Below are 14,168 nucleotides of genomic sequence, written 5' to 3'. Positions count from 1 at the left end.
CACGTTATCATTCTTTTCTTCCAGAAAAAGCAAGAAATGGTTATCAATAAGGACCCAATGAAGAAATCACTTTTCTTAATTTGAAAATAAAAACAACCAGAAAGTAGACATAGCTAGGCCTATCAAATGTCATTCATTAGCTCTTTTTGGGATTTAGCAAATTTATTTTGCAGCCTCTCATTTTTTATAGGCAGAACACCAAACTGTTGCCTGTTAGGTAAAACAGACTTTACAAATGGTGAAATGAGACACAGTTGGTCTCCAGGTACATTTATTACTAGTTTTAAAAGAAAATGTCAGAGCTGAAGCTTCATTCCAATCACCCAAGCACCTGGTTGAGACAGACTTTAGCACAGGGGAAGCCCAGTAGGGAATTCAAAGACTAATGCAGTACCCCCCCAAAAAAAACACCTTTAAAAATTTTGAAGCTACGTAATGGCATGAAATTTTTTGGTGGCTGGAATCTTCCTGAGCAAACCTGTAAGCAGGAGAACCACTGAGGCAAGTTTGACTTAAAGACCACTGTTAGGGTTTACGGTGGTCTATCATCACCCAACTCTAATCTCTTTCTCACACACATTCCTGTGATTAGATATGACTGACATTAACAATTCCACCAAATCCTGAAAAAATCGTTAAGACGAAAAGAAAAAAAAAGTTCCAAATTTTTAAGAAGTGAACCTCAGATGAGAAAAACGCAATCACTCTGTGCTGTAACCATTCATTGCAGAAGTCAGAAAAGATGGAACAGACACCAGAGTAGGCACAACTTTCTGTTTCTACCACCTTTGCTCCCTACCTAACCTCCTGATTTCATTCTCTTCTTGCCCTATTTTTAGAAAACTGACACATTCCTTATACTCTGAAATGTAATAAGAAAATTAAAATTTATCTGGTAACTAAGGGTGAGCCCTTCCCCATAATAACTGCCGTATAAAAGCAAGACTGAGGGGTCTATTCAAGAATATCTTTCTGTTAATGATAGAAAAAAACAGAAATGACCTGATCTCCAACAATAAAAGAATGATTAAATGAACACAAAAATTAAGTAAGTCATTAAAAATGTGTTTTAAGAGATTTAGTGGCATGAGAAAGCACTCAGGAAAAATTATACAGAAGCATATTTATACTACGATCCCTATTTTTAAAAAATATGTAACATATTTTTAAACAAAAGGAACTACCAAACAAGGAAAACAAAAAAGCTAAGCTGGATGAGGGAAAGGAATTCCTTTCGTCATCTTTATGCTAGAAGCCTTTATGCCCATATCTCAGGAAATTTGCCCACGATAGATGCATAACATGGTAATTTTTTAAAAGAAAGTTTTTTCCTAATGGATCTGTAATTGCTTTGTATGTGTGTATTGCTGAACTCACATTATCTACTGACTTGGTATCTGCAAATCTCCAGAAAGTTACTCTTTTTCTAGGGGGGGCATACTAGAGGTCGAAGGTCCCAAGTGAGGCCTGCTTAATTTGAGCTGCTACGTCTGCGCGTGTGCCAGCACATTTAAGTCTTTCCCTGCCAATTTCTCTAAAAAAAGCTCTGAACATTCAAATCTCTCTGAAAACCTTGCCTTTTTCTCTCTTTTCTCTTCTAAATAAAAGTCCCTTTGGACACTATAAGCAGAAACATGAGAAGCAAACAAAGAAACAAACTCACTGAATAGTGTCTCTGGAATTACAGTTCTTAGGTAACTTTTTAAGTGGTTGCTTAATTCAGAAAATGCATCCCCTATAAAAGTACTAAAAAAAAAATCTTTGGGGATGCATCTGTGGCTTAGTTTCCTTTCTATAGATTTGAGGGTCAGGATGATACTCTTTATTCCTAGACTTTATTCTTGTGCCAATTAGAGTTAGGTGAGTGTTTCAAGAAGAAAACTGGTTTTCCTTCTCAAATTTGGAATAGAATGAAGACAAAACTCCATCAGTTAGCCTTTTATAATACATGGTAGAGTAACAAAACTTGCTTTAGTTTAATTCATGTGAAAATATAAAAATTCATGTTATCTTATTATATTTGGGGATAATGAAACAAAATCAGAACATCTGCTGGCATGTTAAATGTCTTTCTAATTAAATCTAGCAGTTGAATGAATCAATTCATTAACAATAAGCCTAGTTTATTAACTCATTAATACAGATGGTTAATATCAGGAATATCAGGAGAATAAAAGAATCTCAAAAAGTACAAAAACAAGTGCAAAGTGACATGGGCATCAGAGCGAATACTATTTGAAGCAAAGGAATACTATGGAAACAAAAAACAAAGTAAAGCAATTTAGGAATATTTGATAGAGAATCAGTAGGTAAAAATGTGTTGACTACGTTGATAGTCATCAAGACATGATGTTTGTAGCCAGTGACTTATGTGACCCCTTTGAAAAATAACTGCTCAACATAATAATCTTCAGAAACCTGGGAAACTCCTTATACAAAATACTGTATTGTTTTCTGAGATGTTGCCAGATAAATTAGAGCGCATTATAATCCATTACCCCATGGAAAGAATGCAGAATTTAAAAAAATTTCCCAATTCTAATCACAGTTCCCTAATACTTTGAGTTCTGAATGTGTGTGGAAATACAAAGAAAGAAGATTTTTTTAATAAGGTCTGGACAATTTGGTCCAAGAATTATGGTAATTAAACATCTCAAACAAGCACAAAAACACTCTATCCTATCCCCTAGCTTAGTATTTCATTAATGGAGTTCCCTGGAGATTTCCTAAAATGGCTAACACATTCTTCCTCAAGGGCAGAGATATATTCTTCCTCTTTCCAGATCCTGGTACATGGTAACTTCATTTAAAGGATTTTTATTTCTGCCTGTAAGACAGTAAGGAGATAATTCTGGGTTACAGCAATACCTTAAATTACTACAGCTGAGAGAATGGAACAAAAAAATTTCAAATCAGGTTTCAGAAAATCCAAAATTTGTTCGTCATGCCTATAATATGTAAGCATCTCTCTTCATTCCAAAATATTTATTGAAAATCTACAGTATACCAGGCACCAAGCTAGGAGAAAAGACTAAAGAGAGGAAGACATGGATCCTGTTCCCAAAACATAGGTAGAAACACAAGCAATTACAGCATTTGTTATAAATAATATGTGCAAGGTATAAGGAAAATCCAGGATATGGAGGGCATTTGTCTGCCAATCAAAATCCAGTAGAAGTTATTTGAATTAAGACTTTAAGGGCAAATATGAATACTATATGGGAGAAGGAAACCTAGTTGGGGACAGCAGGGAGACCATGAATACTTCAAGGAGAAATATGGCAGAAGGGTAAAGACAGCATATTCAGGGAAATACGAATTTTACTTGTATTCAGAGATCTGATGGCAAGGAAGCAACAGCAATGGTTCTAGTGTAATACAGGAGGGTCTGAATTAGGACAGTGGTGATCAACAGGAGCAAATTCCAGGTGCTTATCAGGTGAGTGGTAAGAATCACTCTGCTGCTATTATTTCCTTGGACTGAAAGACCTCTGGATTCCTGACCAGATGAATCTTTCTTGATTTCTGAATCCTGGTTGACTGTTTATGTTTTTTTACTATGTCTGATAGCCTGGCTTTTAAATTGGACCTATCAACAAGTACAACTCCTTAGGTTCTGTTCCAACATCCAGGCATACAGATAGTTCAGTTTTTGCAGTAATCAGCAATTTTAAATACCTTCACTTTCACCCTGCCTCTCCAGCTCAAATTGCAGCCTGGATCTCTGAGTTCTGGGGCCTACCCATCTTTTACAACTTTACATGACAAAGTAAACTTGCCCTTTGTACAATTCTCTCTTACATCTACTTCCTATTTTTTGTTCTCTAAGTTATGGCCTCTAAAAGATTCTTGCTTTTACTGCCTGCGTTTGATGCATTATGGGATATAAAGGATGGATTACTACAAGCAGAAAAAGCACTCTTTAAAATACTCCTTTCAAAAAGGGGGATACCTGTCATCATCCACACATCAAAACATAAGAAACAATAACAACAACAACAACAAAAACCCAGGAAAAACACCACATGCTTTTATAGTCTGAGTCATTACCTGTTATCATACTTAAGGGCAATTACTTAGCTTTTTCTTATGCTTGTTAATAATGGATAAATAAGGACTAGGAAATATTTCTTTTCATTGGCTGAAATCAGTCAGACACTCTCCACTGTCATATTTTATCTTAACACAAACTGGTATTCAGCTAATATTTCTAATCATGTTGGCAGAATCCATCACAAACTGGATATGATGTTGTTGCCTACTACAGTGCTGTTCACCCCGTACACCAGTGGGTACATCCAAATCACCTGGAGGACTTGTTAAAACGGAATACTGAGCTCCATATCCCAAGCTGCTGATTCAGTAGGTCTGGGGTGTGGCATGTGGATTTGTATTTCTAACAACTTCCCATGTGATGCTGATGCAGCTGGGCAACCATGTTTTGAGAACCACTGTCATACACCAAAAGGGGGTATGAATGCAAGGAAGAAGGTGGTATCCCAATTATGGTTTATCACCCTTCAAAAAGAAGCTTCTCTAAATTAGATTGCAATTCTGGTCAGACAGTTTAGGAGGCTAAGTCTTGATCAAGGGAAGGATTCCAAATTATCGATTCCTTTTAAGGAAAGAAAATAATAAATGCAACTGTGTTTCATGGTTATTTTAACAGAGATGCTCTGTGGGAGAGCTTAAGATGTTGCAGTTTCATTAGCATGATCCAGTGTTGCTATGGGGACCAACTGGAGAGGAATCAGCAGTACACAAGAAAATGAAAAGAGAGGAATTGATGAAGTAAAACAACAACAACAGTTCTGAGAAAATAAAGCCAAGTCACATTGTCCATTTTCTGGCATTTACATAAATTAAGGTATAAATTCTCCTTTAACAATGAGATGTAGCCACATATAGATTGTGCCATCTTTAGTGGGTGCACAATTCCTCTGCAATTCAGGGAGAGAAGCAAAAACAAAATCTCTTATTATTATTACTATTTTTTAAAAACAAAATCTTTTAAAAAGGAGAAGGAAATGGCACTAAGAGGTTTTTATCAAGTACAGTTAGGCATGATGACCCTAAGACTAGTGGCTATGCAGAAAGGAGGATTTTGCCCACTTGGATCCAGTTCTGCACAATATGGAGATGGAAGGCTCAGGCAGGTATGACACACAGCTCTGGGGACTGAGAAAGGGAGAAGGTAGGTGGATGGCCTGCTCTTAGTCTCTTAGAAAATGAAACTAACAAGAGCCAGAGAGGGAGGAAGAACCTGAAATATACATCAATTCTTCATCTAAACCATCTTGCACCTGCTCCCAGTCTCCCTTCTTCAAGTCTTTTATCACATCTCTTCCTAAAATTAAAACCCTCATATCTCCCTATTTTCTTTCTAAACGTATCTCAACTTTTCTGCCTGCTTTTCTAGCTTATTTATCCACTTTTTTTCATGAGGCTTAGAAAAAATTTTTGAGAGGAAGAGAACACATATATGCATGCACAAGTGGGGGGAAGTGCAGAGGGAGAGAATCTTCAAGCAGACTCCTTGCCCAGTGTGGAGCTGGTCACAGGGCTCAATCCCACGACTCAAGAGATCACAACCTGAGCAGAAACCAAGAGTCGGACACTCGACCAGCTGAGCCACCCAGACACCCCGTCTATCCACTTTTCTTATCTAACTTTATTTCTCACTATCCCTCATATTGTCTATGTACTTTTAAACACCAACTTGGAAGGAATTCCTACTTGGAGCTTTCCTCTCCTTGTCAAGACCCCACATTTATGTCCTAACTTTAATGATTTTTAACTGTAATCCCAGATGCCTCAGGTCCCAAGGAGCCCCACTGGGGATGACGGGACAACCTGAATAGATGGCTCCTTGGCCTCCCCCCACCCTCTTTAACTAAAGAGGCCTAGCTTTTATAGGTTTTATATGTTGGGGTTTTGTGTAAGATAATTTGGAAAATAGTTCCATCACTTAAAAAAAAACTTGGAGAAATACTGCTAATATACTAAATCATTTGCCACTCAACAAAATACTGTTATTGGTACTTTTGTTTTACATGTTTATGTTTTGTCTCATAAATTATACTGGGAGCTCCTTAAAAGTAGCTTATCTGTCTTTCCCCCCATTGTGCTCAGCTCAGTGCAGAGGTAAAGCAGAGCATTCTGGTGACTGATTCATTTTTAAATTAATTTTGCAAATGATCTGGTAAAATTCATACTGAGGTGACAAATTCTGAGGTGACCGACACAATGTACTGCCTGTGAGTAATATCTCACATTAAAAAAAAACAACCCAGCTCTTGATATAAGTTAGTGTGTAATGCAAAAGAACGGATTGATAAAGATATGATTTTTAAAAAAAAAATCAGCAGATAACCCACAGGATAGATTTTCGAAGAATAGAGACCTTTCCAATGCCACTCAAATCAGGCCATCTAAATTTGCAGTTAATTTGTGAGATTGACCCAGTTTTGTGAGCTTATTGCTAATTTCTCAATTCCATTCATGCCTTTTGGGTTTACATAACTTTTTTGTATACTGATGCATGTATACATGAACTGGTTCATTTTGCTGAACTACATGCACTGCAAAGACCCATTATTTATGTTTTTCTTATCTCATTATTTAAGAAATATACAGCCAATGAAACATTCATTGATATGGTTACTTCCTTGGAATTACAACTGCATTTGAGATGCAAGAGGCTAGCTTATTGCAATTGAAGAGAAGGCCACCAAGTAAAATACTGAACTGAGAACAAAGTGCCTTTGTCACCCTAAGACCCTGCTGTTCTTTACACATTTCCACAGCATGGTAATATTGTTCTTGTGTCCAGTACAGAAATAGAGCCGTGTTTTCTTTAGTCACTGAGGGGGGGAAAAAACAAAACAAACCCAAAACTCTTTTTTGCAAAAAGGTACATTATACATATATACAGTGTCTCTAGGAGAAAAACAACTTTGCCTGATTCCTGAAGTCTGTCAGGATAGAATAGCAAACCCAGAATCTTCCTCACTTTCTTCCCTGTCTGCTCTTGCTTCTACTTCTCTGCTTTCTCCTACTTTCAACCTATGTGAGAACCCTAACAAGAGAGATGGTAGTTGGAGCTTTAGCTAGCATTCTCTCACCTTTCAGCAGCTACACTGACCCTCAGAACCTATTGGATCCCAAAACAATGTACAGGCCTACTGCTGTCAGTGTCTTGGGGTAGGGGTGAAGGGGCAATGAAAAGAAGAAATGAGGATTTGAAGAATCAGGAGCCAAAATGACTGGGAAAAGAGTTGTCACTAGCACATCAGAAAACCAGAAAGAGGAATAATTTTTTGAAGGGAAGGCTAAAAAAGAAGAGTGTGGAAAAAAATTGTTTTGGACACTGTAAATAGAAGCATTTATTCAAAAGAAATATAATTTGAGCTCTTCTGTACTGGTAACTAGGCATTCAATGTAGAAATACAATAACAGGATTTGTGCTACTTTTCCTACGTAACAACAGATAAAGCACATTATATTTCATTTATGAAAACTGTTTGTAATTGCCCTCTGAAACTTTTTTCTGATCATATAAATAATTGCATATAATGAGGGAGGCTTTAAAATACTAAATTATAAACATTATGTTTAATGTATATATCAAGATTATAAATAGAAAACGTTGATTGTTTTAGAAAACATATCAACTGATCACATGACCATAAATTCTAATCTATAGATACTTTATTTTTTTTATTTTTCAAAGACTTTATTTTTTTAAAGTAAACTCTACTGCCAACATGGGGCTCGAACTTATGACCCTGACCAAGATCAAGAGTCTCATGCATGCTCTACCAACTGAGCAGCCAGGCACCCCTAATCTAGATACTTTAATAAAACCGGGAAACTAAATGACATCATAAACTTAGAGATTATTGGGTATCTTTAGCAGAAAGAGGTAATAAAGAAAACCATATACATATATGGTATTGAAACAAACTCTAAAACACCTGTTTAGGGACTATGCTTCTATTCTTTTTCTACTTTATCTCTGTATATATAAATTCATTTCTAGAGTTTTTCTGTTTTAATTCTAAAGAGGTTGAAGTCATTGGTACTCAGAATGTCAATGGGTCCATTATGATGAAAAGAGGTATATTATGATCTAAATTACAACAGAAAAAACCCACTTCAAACCTCAATAGGTCGCATAAACTGAGAACCTAGAAGGAAGAATGCTTGTTAAAAGAAGTATGGGTGAAACAGAAATATAAAAATCCATACGTTTCAATCAGGTGTAATACCTCATTCATTTGCACAGAGACTCTGACAGTTTAAGTGTTTCTAAAATTGCCTTTTGGGTTCTATTTAAAAATACTAGATTGCGCTTAATTTCTAACATGAAATGTGGATGACTGTTAGTGAAAGAGGATATGCAGAATTTCCAGGGTCAACAAAACTTAAGGTATTTATCGTAGTACTCAAAACCATTTCAGCTTTTCATTCTAAAACTTACTGCTAATTGTACACCATGCGTGCTTCATTAATACTAACTCGCCAGGAAATTCCTTTTCTCAACTATACTTTACTTACATGTTCAACTACATAAGGAAGAGATTACTGAGCCCAAATTTTTAAAGGCTGTCAGGAACCTAGAAAGTTATCTAAGTGACTTAATCTCTAAACACCAGAAAAAAATTAAAGCCCCAAAAAACTAGGTCTAGTATAACCAAAGAATATTATCTAAAAATAGTACATTAAGAAAAAATTTCAAGAGATTATTTATATGCTAAACTAAAGAGTTACTACTGATGTGTGTCTTTCTTTAGATGTACCCTGATGCTGGAAAAATCGGCAGGTAAATAAAAAAAATCTTGAAAAGAACAAGGTTGAAGGTCTCACAGTTAACTGATTTCAAAACTTCCTAAAAAAACACTATGGTAATTAAGACAGGTTGGTACTGGCATAAGAAAAAATCAATATAGATCAATGGAATAGAATTGAGAGTACAGAAATAAACCCTCACATTATGGGCAACAGATTTTTCACAAGGATGCCAAGACAATTCAGTTGGGGAAATGATGGTCTTTACAACTGGATGTCCATAGACAGAGCTGGACCACTTCCTTATATCATATACAAATATTAACTAAAAATGCTATTCTTTCACAGCAGAGATATTTAAAATGACGGCACAAGAGGATTTTTGGTGTGGTATGACGATAATGCCTAAGGGTAAGTAGATACAATTCCAATAACAGTACTGCTTGCTAAAACTAGTTGTGACTTATGCTTTTTGCTCTGTAATTTGTTCATCTCCTAAGTGTAGCTGAGGAGATATAATGAAATCAAGCATTGAACAATGCTCTAGAAAAAATGACTTGCATATGATGTGAGGAGGACTGTGGAGGGAAGCTGGTGTAGTTATTGGCTCTTCAAGGACATTAGCCTCCAACTAGCCAAGAGCCAGGAAGAAAGAGATGTAACCAGAGGTGCCTCAGTTTCAGCCCTGGACATACAGCAGACAGATGTCTAATTCCATCCAAATGGCAAGTGTCAAGTCAGGAGTAACACTGACATCTCTTACTAAGCATCTCAATATAAAATATAAGAGCAAGGCAAAATCAGTAACACAAGAAATAACAGATGTTGGCAAGGAGAAAAAAGAACCCTCATACACTGTTGGTGGGAATGCAAACTGGTGCAGCCACTCTGGAAAACAGTAGTTTCCTCAAAAAGTTAAAAACAGAATTATCCCATGAGCCAGCAATCACATTACTGGGTATTTACCCAAAGAATCCAAAAACACTAGTTCAGAGGGATACATGCATCCTTATGTTTATTGCAGCATTATTTACAATAGCCAAATTATGGAAGCAGCCCAAGTATCCGTTGACTGATGAATGGATCAAGATGTGGTACGTACACACACACACACACACACACACACACACACACACACACACACTGCAGTATTTTTCAGCCATAAATAATGAAATATTGTCATTTGCAATCATATGGATAGAGTATAATGGTAAGCAAAGTCAGTCAGAGACAAATACCCTGTGATTCCACTCATATCTAGAATTTAAGAAACAAAACAAATGAACAAAGGGAAAGAGAGAGAGAAACTAATAGACTCTTACAGAAAACAAACTGATGGTTACCAGAGGGGAGGTGGGTAGGGGGATGGGTGAAATAGGTGAAGGGGATTAAGGAGAGGACTTGTCATCATGAGCACCAGGTGATGTATGGAAATATTGAATCACTATACTGTACACCTGAAACTAATATTATACTGTATATTACCTGGAATTAAAACAAAAACTTAAAAATAAAAACATATATATGAGCAAAGTGTATCACAGTCAAAATCCCCAAATGGGAGATGACATAAGAAACCGATAATGGAAATGAAAGGTTAAGAAGAGGAAATGCTGGGTTACCTTTTGGGTATTGGCAGAGTCAGCAAGAACATTTCACAGAAAAGGTGAAGATGATACCTAAACTTAAGTGTTAAGGAATGAGTAGGGGTTGTAAGGTAGAGGGGCAGGAAAAAGATATTTTAGGCAGAGAGAATATGAGTTATGGTTAGACTGGTCAAAAGATGATAAACTTTCTCAAAATATGCAGAGATAATGGAAGTGGATTATTCAAGTACCTCTAGGCTTTTAGAATGGCCAGCCATCACTCTGAAGATTACAAGGTATCCCAGTGACTACAGATAAAACCAGTGTGGTAAGGTTGATAAGAACTGCATCACTAGATTCTTGACATGGACACTGAATATAACATTTGATACACAATTGCTATTCAGAGTCAGGACTCAGGGGATCTTGAGGGAATATCATCCCAGAGAACAACTTTAACTATAATGCCTAAATTGTCATCAAACACTGCTGTGTGCTATTGTTTGTGCACACACACATGCCTGCACTACCAGTAATCTCAGAGAAGTGGCCTCAATTCTCAGTACTTTATTTGCAATCTGGCTTTCAAATTAATTGCAAGTAGGAAAATCAACTCAAAATAGGAAGAGGCATACTTATAAATTCTGAGCATTATCCTTCATGAATTAAGTGTTAATCCACAAACTATTTCAAACAGACTACTTTGTTCTAATCTCCAAATGGACACACCTTATTTGATTTCACAATGTTTTTATCTAGTTGATACCTTGTTCCTCTTTCTTGCAATTCATGTTGTCTGTCTATCCCCTGAGACTTTAATCCCGATTATACTGACTCCCAATGGTATCTTAATTCCCCAGATCTCATTATTTACTTTAAAAATCATCTGTTCAGGGCACCTGGGTGGCTCAGTTTGTTGGGCAACTGCCTTCGGCTCAGGTCATGATCCTGGAGTCCCGGGATCGAGTCCCACATCGGGCTCCCTGCTCAGTGGGGAGTCTGCTTCTCCCTCTGACCCTCCCCCCTCTCATGTGCTGTCTCTCATTTTCTCTCTCAAATTAAAAAAAAATCATCTGTTCAGTTTTTAATATATGACCTTTATGGGACAAAGGCTTTGAAATCACTGTAATTAAGGGGGGGAACCCTTTTTGGAGGGGGATGGGTGGCAGTCCCTGGATACTGCTGTTGTTTTCACCAAGGGAGCTAAGAGACAGCAGAATACTTTAAACTGATACCAATTTTCTTTCCTAATGAAGTGGAAATTACCATAATAGACAAGATTTTCCCACCCAACGTACCTATTTCCAAGCAAATATACTCGGTATTAGGGAGGAATATATAAAATAAGCTGTGTACTGATCAAATGAAAGATTCTTTGAATGAGGAAAGTTCTATGGTTGTCCTGATCCCAACACATGATATATAATAGTGCCATGATGGTATGTTTGCTTACTTTCAGAAATTGATATGTCATTCATGTTAAAGAAAATTTAAAGAAAAAACAGTAAAAACATTCACAGGTAAGGAAGTAATGTTATAAAAATAAATTATCAAAATAGAATAAAAAGGAGAATGGGGAGATGAAAGGAGCCAAAAACAATCTGAAAAACTGTGATCCATCATTAGAACCAGATGGCATTCACCAGAGACTTCAAAGTTAACTGAGCTACTCACAAAAAAATGCAGTTTATCACTAAAAAAGAAGTATCCTACTGGAAAATTCAATACCTCTGAATACTGGATCAGGATGACCCTGGACTTATATCAGTTGTGTTAGACCAGATGAAGGATCTGCAGTAGATATATATCTAAGTTTTCATTAAGAGAAAAAATATAGCAACAAATCAGTATTTCAACTTTCTGGTTAATCGGGCCAAATTAACACATCAACATTTAAAAACGTTTACAACAAATCAAAATTTTTATTGCACATACATATACACACACAATTTTAAATATACACATTCACCCCTCCCAAATGATGTGTGGTCTTGTTTGAAAATTCTTATCAGATTTGTACAAAATCTGGAGCTTAATTATGAGTATCTGGTAAAAGTTGTCATGGATCAAAACAAAAATATAGAAGTGCAGGGTTATACGGCCATTGTTAATGATGGAAAAGACAGCAACTTTTCTTAGAAAAAAAAAGATTTCTTAGAAATAATTAAGAAAAACATAACTTAAAAATTACTTTCATCTAGAAAATAAAAATTCAAAGTGCAAATTTCCACTTGACAAAGTCAAGTGAGCACTCAATGGATAGGCTTAACTCCTCCATCTGGCTTCTTAGATTATTCTCCTAAGGCTGATCTCCCAACTGAGGAGGGGGCTACCTCTAAGGGAGAAAAAGAAAACCCTCAGCTACCTGTGGTAAAGTAGCAGATTAAATTAGTGGTGACAGGCAATGAGGAGTCTTGAATGAGGATATACTTTCACTGGGGCTTTTTCCTATAGGCATGGAGAAATCATAGCTGGCTTTTGAGCTGGAAGGTGACATGATAGTTTACACATTTTAGAAAGACTTACTGATCTTGACATCCAGTTTGAACTGCTTAAGGAACATGCTCCGTTAACAAGAGCTTCTGATCTACTTGTCCTGCCTCTGTACATGCATCTTCACATTAGGACTGCCACGAGGTGGTTTTTAGCCAGCAAATCTGATTCATGTTATTCACTCACCTAAAACACTCCCCATCATGTAGGAGATAATCCAAGTTCTTTTGCTAGGTCCACAGACTCCTTTTTAATACAACCCTTGCCCCCTTTTCAGGCTTGTCTCTCAGGCTTGTCTCCACCACATCATTTTAGGCTATGATAATACATACTTGTAGGGCATCTTCAAGCCTTTCCTCATGCAGCTTCCTCTATTAAAAAGGCCTACCTCAGCTGGCAAAGACCTTGGCTTATGTATGGAGAAGCCTACCCAAACCTCTCTGGTAGGTAAGAAGCACATGTGACAGTTACCTCTTTGCTTCAGTGTGATCTTTTACTGCACTTCTCCATTATTATCCTCTACAAGACAAGTGTTTCCTTCGGAGCAGGAATTTTGTCTTACTACTTTTTTGTGCCTTCAGGATTTAGTATGTAATTAGTGCTCAATAAATGCTTGGTAAAACTCAGAGCCTAAGAAAATCAAGTGTCCTTTTTAATCTGTAAGGCAAATTGTCTGTGTGCTCTCTTGTTTTTAATCAGGGAGATTCTACTAACTACTTTTGGAGACCATTTGGCCTGAAGGAGAACAAAGATCCAAATCGTGAAATATCCACAACCTCATAAATAAGGGCCTGAGCACTAGACAGCTTCTTGGTTCTTCTAAGATGGTTATCAGATGTAGTCTTTTATTCCATTTTATCTCCCACTACTTCTCTCTTTACTCTGAAGCTTTAAGCAGTTTCTGAAATGTCCCTGGATGACACCTGGCTCTTTTTTTTCTCCCTGAGGCTCAGGTACTCTTATCCAACTTCCTGCCTGCTAGAGTCTTTCCTAGTCCTCTGGTCTCTCTCACTTCTTCCATGAAGCCAATTATGATCATCCCTTTCAAGCAAATTTTTTCTCTATCCATTCCTCTATCCACTGATGGGAGCTTAACCTAGTTACTGGTATGTGTGTCTCTTCTCTATTTAGACTACAAGCAAGACAGAAACTATGTCATGTCCTTTTAAAATATTTTCCAAAGTGACTTATCCCAATGTCACTCCCAGCTCAAATACTCTATAAATATTTAGATTAACTGATACGTGACTGACAGTTTAAAGGGGAAAGAGCCCAGTCATACTCAGGATAGAAAGAATG

General features: G+C 36.8%; 1 protein-coding gene across 5 annotated transcripts in view; it reads right to left on the bottom strand.

Moving 5' to 3' along the window:
- ZNF277 (zinc finger protein 277) overlaps nt 1-14,168 on the bottom strand; it is a 105,466-nt gene that overhangs the window by 74,414 nt on the left and 16,884 nt on the right. The window lies entirely within an intron of this gene.

The sequence above is a fragment of the Callorhinus ursinus genome, unplaced genomic scaffold, assembly GCF_003265705.2.
Source record: "Callorhinus ursinus isolate GAN/ISIS: 27379988/994484 unplaced genomic scaffold, GSC_fseal_2.0 scaffold12, whole genome shotgun sequence".
Lineage (NCBI taxonomy): Eukaryota > Metazoa > Chordata > Mammalia > Carnivora > Otariidae > Callorhinus > Callorhinus ursinus.
Note: the sequence above shows the minus strand (reverse complement) of the source record. Positions and strands in the feature narration are given on the sequence as shown.